General features: G+C 46.0%; 1 long non-coding RNA gene across 1 annotated transcript in view; it reads right to left on the reverse strand.

The window, feature by feature from the left end:
• Nucleotides 1-284: 284 nt before the first annotated feature.
• The window catches only part of LOC102011728, a 30624-nt gene continuing 24476 nt past the window's right edge, over nt 285-6432 (reverse strand). The window contains exon 3 of the long non-coding RNA XR_001235207.1: nt 285-433. This is a non-coding gene — a long non-coding RNA (uncharacterized LOC102011728). The remainder of the gene's footprint in view (nt 434-6432) is intronic.

The following is a 6432-nucleotide window of genomic DNA, read 5'->3' on the forward strand; positions in this document are numbered from 1 at the left end:
TTAGCTCAGCGGCAAAAGCACTTGCCTGGCAAGCGCAAGGTCGTGAGTTCGGTTCCCGGTACCGGAGAAAAACCAAAAAAAAAAAAAAAAAAAAGTTACTCCAATTTCAGGGGGACAAGGGCAGCACAATCCAGGCCATGCTCACATGAGTGGAGAGAAGTCCACTGCACAGCCGATGGTTGGACTCACCGTGGGCTGCTGCTGTTGCCACTGCCCCGTGACTACAGCCAGCAACAGCAGTAATCTGTGTGCACAGACGTACATTACAGCGGCAGTTTCACTGGCACATCATGTCCACTGAGCAAAACAGCAGCAGTGGCTTCCGCACTGGGCCTGTAGCTTCCCCAGCCGCAGGTCTCTGTCCAGGCTTCCAATTCTGAATGTGAGTTCCCTCCTGTCTTAGTTACTTCTTCTGGTTGCTGAGACAAAATACCTGACACCCAAAGTTAAAGGAGGAAATATTTATTTAGCTCACAGTCTGTAGAGTTTTCAGTTCATAGTTGGCTAGCTCCAAGGCAGGATGGCATGGCAGAGGAGCATGTTAGGAGAGAAACAGTTCAGAGCAGGCAGAAGGCAGAAAAGCAGCAGAGTAGCAAAGAGGCAGCAGTAAGCAGTAGCAGTCTTCTTTCTGTCCCTTATATTCTATCCAGGCTACTTTCCTTCAGTGCAGGCAGCACCCACACCCCGGGAGGGTCTTCCTATTTTCCACACCCAGAGCTGTGCCAAACCAGCCAGTGGACTGATTTAGTAACCACATACCCTTGATCCCAGCATCACACATTTAATCACAACATCACACCCTCTGGATCCAGCCACCTCTGAGAAGCCCCACCTATGATTTCAGGAGGCTTTTGGAAGACATCTAGACACAGAAGCCAGTACACCTTCCTTTAAGCAGGAAAATGGTTGGTTGCGCCCAGACCTGTCATGCTATTCTTGCAAATTCTAATTTTTTGCCACCCCAGAAAGGAGCTTGTCCCAATGGCCTTCAGTCCAGCCCTGTGTTGCATTTTCTGTTTCTACTGTTCCTGAAGCAAGTGCAGTAACGGATTCCACCTATTGCAGGACGACATACATTGCCAATGACTGGTGCTCCCGGCCCACATGCCTGGCTCCCATCCTCTTCATAGGATTGAAGCCATAGCCCTGGTGGAACTATGTTCAGGTTATTCCTGCCATACCCCCAAACTGTAGCCCTCAGGGCTCCTGGTAACTTCTAAACAAACAGGCATTGGGGTACTGAGACACCCAACTGTTAAACCCCCCCTACAGATAGATTAGCTTGCCTCCAAACCTTCTTGAGCCCTTTTGTTTCACCCCACATTGTTCCCCTGATCAAGTTATGTGGAGGGAGGACAACTTGAGCAAGGTAGGAAAATGGGCTGACACCCTAAGGTGCTAAGAACACATATGACCACTTCGTATTCACTGGTACAGACTGCTGCCAATGTTTCTCAGTGGTCTTGCCAGGTGTGCCAGGCCCTTGCACCTTGTGGGGTCTCACTTTGTAGGGCAGGCTGGCCTCAAACTCATTATGTAGTCCAGGCTGGCCTCAAATTCCCAGGGATCTTCCTGCCTCAGCCCCCTGAGTGCTACATCAGATGGAGGAGGCCGGCCACTGGGATTCCCCCGGTGTCTTCCCTACCTCGTCTTTGTATCTGTGGCATGAATTTCCCAGAAAGACAGAAACCTCTGCCTCTGATCTGAGAGGGGTGAGGGGACAGAGAACACCTGGGAAGCACAGCAGGGCACTAGGCTGTGCTTCTGAAGTCACCACCCCTGGGCTGGGCTGCTGGCTTCACAGGTGATAATTAAAACTGCAGAAGCAGGACCAGAAGCAAGAAGCTTCTGAGGAAAAGTTGTGTGCACTCTGTTCCCAGCCCACCTTAGTAGAAAGCTGCTGGTCTTGGGAGCACCACCCAGCCACAGGCAGGGAGGCCCTAGTCCCTTTGCAGCCTGGCCTCAACCTCAGCATCTGGTGGGTCCACTGGACAGCTCAACAGGGGTCAATAAAGATGGGGATCCTCCCGCTAGGCTCAGAGCACAATGTTTACTACCAAGGCCTCTGAGGGAATTTCCACCTCTAAAGTACAGCAGGGACAAGCAAAAGACGGCAAATAGTAACGATAAGAGTGAAAAGTAACCCAAGCATGGTGACACCTGCCTGTAATCCCAGCTACTCAGTAGGCTGAGGCAGGAGGACTGAGAATTCAAACTTAGCCTGAGCAGTTTAGCAAGACCCTGTCTCAAAATTAAACAGACATAATAAAAAGAGCCAGGATGTAGCTCAGTGCAAAGGCCCAGGGTCCAATCCCTGTACCACTGGAAAAAAAGTGAAAAATAGTTAATATTTTTAGTCTAATAAATTGGTGATGGCAGTTGCTACAAGTTTTAAATTTAAGCCAAGTGTGGTGGCACACACTTGTAATCCCAACACTCTGGGAGTCTGAGGCAGTAAGATTACAAATTCAAGCCCAGTCTGGACAACTTAGTAATTTAGTGACCCTTTCTCAAAAATAAATGAATAACTAAACAAGAAAGGAAAAAGAAAGAAACAGAGAGAGGGAAAGAAAGAAAGAAAGAAAGAAAGAAAGAAAGAAAGAAAGAAAGAAAGAAAGAAAGAAAGAAAAAAGCAAGCCAGCCCTAGGTGCAATCCCAGTGGTGGTGGCACACATACAGGGAAGTAATAACCATGAACTCCTCTAGAACTATAAGCATTAACACTTCTTTGTCAGAATTTCTCATTGTGAAATTCAGTGGTTTCTGAGAGCCCCTGAAGTTACGTACCTTCACGGTACGCATATGCAGTTGTTTTTTTTGTTTTTGTTTTTGTTTTTTTTGCATATGCAGTTTTGGAAAAGGGCTCCACAGTATTTTTCTTTTTTTAAATATCAGATTCTTGCAAGGCACAGTGGTGCACACCTACAATCCCAACTACTTGGGAGGCTGAGGCAGAACAATCACAAACTCAAGAGCAGTTTAGGTAATTTAATAAAATCCTGCCTCAAAATAAAAAATTTAAAATGGTGGGGGCTGTTGCTGAGTGGTAGAGTGCCTAACTTCCATGACAAGGCCCAGTAAAGCCCCAGTCATCACAAAAATAGATAAATAAATAAATAAACACAAACAAGATTCCTAAAAGTTTATGCTTCCTTACCTTCCCAAATTAAGAAGCACTAATTTTGTTATTCACTAACAAAATTTGGCCCAGTTTCTTGTTGCCAAGGAAGACAGATTTATTTACTTTTTTGATTTGGTATCACTGTTTCCATTTTGTATTTGTGTGTGGGAGGTCTGATCAGCTTCCATAAGTTTCCATTACCTCAAAGGTGTGGCTTACTTCTCCTCAGATATCAAATTAAGGACAGATGCAGATTTGCAAATCTCATTTTTAATCTCAGTTGCTAATTTTTTGTTTAGTTTCCTAATCAATTCAGTTCAAAATTGGAAAGGATGTGCATTCCTCAAATTAGTTTATTTTGGCAAATATTAAGCAAAGAGGAATGATAATAAAATTCCCACAGAGTACCTCCTTCGATTCAATGAAGAAAGATGAGGATTCTAGAAATACTTTTACCGCACTCATTACAAAACTAACAGATAATTCTGCTGCATCTGGGGTACCAGCACCATGGCTCACCGAGCTGCTAACTCAGGCCCAGTTAGTTAAGAATTAGCGGGACAAAGTCTAACAAGAGGAAGACACTTAGGCAGAGAGGAGAAGGTAGACAACTACCTAGATAAGGGAGGGGCTTGGGAAAGATGGAGCCTGTGGGCCTCTGCTCTCAGCTGTTTCTGTGGGGTGAGCGACTCTTTCCCCACCCAGAACTTGCCATAACTGTGTCGGCTTCTGGCACTTCTGCCTAACATCCCTGCTTTTGGTCTAAAGTCACTGCTTCCAGGCTAACATTACTGCTTCTGACCTCATTGCACTATTTCTGGTAGTCCACGCGCAGCCTCTGTCTATTTACTGGTTCTTGATGTATCACTTAAGACCGTATCTTAGGGTCGGCGGCTAGTTGGCAAGGGCCTCACTTACTCATGGTTAGCTCAGAGTTAGGAAGAGGGTGTGTGGACATCTGTTGAACCCTGTAATCACCCTAGAGTGAATATATAGTGTCTCTAGAGTGAACACACACAATACATAAGTGTGTATGTTAGTGCACAGGTGTGAGTGCACACTGCCTTAGTGTTGGGAGAGACTGCAGTGGAAATTGATTATATGTGTGGAGGTAAGACAAGGCCACAGTGCCTAAAGCAGTCAAGCTACCCCAGTCTTGAGAAAAGCATCCTGCCTGGACAATTTCAGTCGTTTGTCACTAGGCAACCTGTGTCCTGTGATACTAACTTTGCAAGAGTATAAATAAATGTCCCCTCTGTTGCTGTTCAGTCCTCTTGCCCATCCAGTAAGAGGCTTCCACCTGACCTCAATCTTGTTTCTGGTCTTTATTTTCTAAATCCCCTCAACCTTTTCTCCCAGGGTCCACAGAGAGACTGGTGAGTCCAGACATTTTGGCACCTGTCAGGGGACCCCCAGTACAGAGAATTGGTAGGCAGGAGGATGCTTCCCAAAAATTTTATATGCAACAGAGTGGGGAAGCAGATTGGTCGGTCAACCGTTAGCACAGGAGAGTTATATTGACAGTTACCAGGCATGAAGAGTGGGGCGTGGAGGTCTACTGACCTTAAAAAAAAGACAGAGAGGCAGGCTTAAGAGAAACCACAAAGGAAAAAGGCATATTAAATTACTAGTAGTTAAAAATGGGACAGAGTCTCAAAAAACACAGATGTTTACAAATGTACACAGATGTCTATAAAAATGTTTGTTGTTTTCTTGATTCTTATGTTTATTTTTCCTTTCTGGATTTTGGTCAGAAGGGGTTTTGCACCCACAGAGGATTCAGCTCAGAACTGTAATTTAAAGTCAAGTCTCGAGCCCAAGTGGGACAAGGAGGGCAGAGCAACAGCACCACTGAAAGAACTTGAACCCTCTAGCTTTGCTCAATGTTATGGTTTGTGTCTGCATGTCCCCCCAAATCCTCATGCAGTCATGGGATGGGCTTCTACTCTAGATATTTGATTGATCCATGATCCAATAATGTGATTATGGGTGTGAGTGCTACACCCGCCCTGGGGTGGATAGTTTGCATACAATGTAAGGGAGAGAAAGAGGCTGCTTACAGCCACTCCTCCTCCTTTTTTGCTCTTGTTGCTTTTGCTGTCTTCCACTGCCATGAACTGTTGCCCTCTGCCCTGCGCCACTCTGCCTTGGAGCCAGCCGAGTATGGACTGAAACCTCCACAAACTGTGAGCTAAATAAACCTTTCCTTCCTTAATTTTGGGTGTCACGGACTTTGTCTCAGCAACAACAGAAAAGTAACCAAGATACTCAATAAGATGAAAATGGAAGAAAAAAACTGTTTTAAATTGCACCTGGCTAGTTCAGCAAGGCACAGCACCACCAGGGGAGGGAACAGGATGGGTTCAGGGAGGGCTCTGTGCTTGTGCTCCAGTCTTAGGCAGACTCAGCTGGGATTTCCCAGCCACCTGTGTGTCCACGTGCCCAGTCTAGCCACAGCAATAGGCGTGCACCACCAACTACTGGCATATGCGCTGGAACCAAATAGGTAGGATGTGACTGCAGCATGCCCTGGCTCTCCCTGCTGCCACTGACACCACCACCAGTGCTGGCATGCACCCTATTGGCAATGGAAATTCATTCGGTGCAACACAGGGCACTTGAAATCCCAGCCAAAATGGAACATCCAGCAGCCAGAGTGGGTGCCCAGAGCAGGAGTGACAGCCAGCACACCAAGAAAAATTTGGGTGCCTCTGCTGCATGGCCCACCTGCCAATGTTGCTTGGGGAGATGGAGTGTGGATGATGGAGACCATTCCTGGTTTTAAGACAGGAGCTTCTACCAGCAGCTTGTCCAGACCCAAGGCAAAGGACCAGAGACTGCAACCAGAGACAGAAACAAAACATTGTTCAAATCACCCCAGACTCTCATATTTCATATTGCTCAATTGGTCATTCTTTCTCTGACAAAAATTTTAAAAATTATAAAAAAGACATATATTGGGTTCAAAAAAAGAATTGATTAGTTAAAGAAAACACTTTAAAGGCCTTTTAGACACAAGTGCAGATGGCCTCCAGGTGTTGCAACTACAGGTCCACAGTTACAGAAGTGCTGGATTACTGACCTGGAGGTATGCAAAGGGCCACCCCATCAGGAACAGAGCATCACAGGGAATAGAGTAGTTTTCTCTCTTTCTCCATTACAATTGACACTAAAAGAGAAGCCTTTACATTTTCCCCTTAAGGTGATTAATTTAAAAGGGTGTTTCTGGGGCTGGGGATTTAGCTCAGCGGCAAAGCGCCTGCCTGGCAAGCGCAAGGTCGTGAGTTCGGTTCCCGGTACCGGAGAAAAAC

The sequence above is a fragment of the Chinchilla lanigera genome, unplaced genomic scaffold (genome assembly GCF_000276665.1).
Source record: "Chinchilla lanigera isolate Chin_1 unplaced genomic scaffold, ChiLan1.0 scaffold00004, whole genome shotgun sequence".
Classification (NCBI taxonomy): domain Eukaryota; kingdom Metazoa; phylum Chordata; class Mammalia; order Rodentia; family Chinchillidae; genus Chinchilla; species Chinchilla lanigera.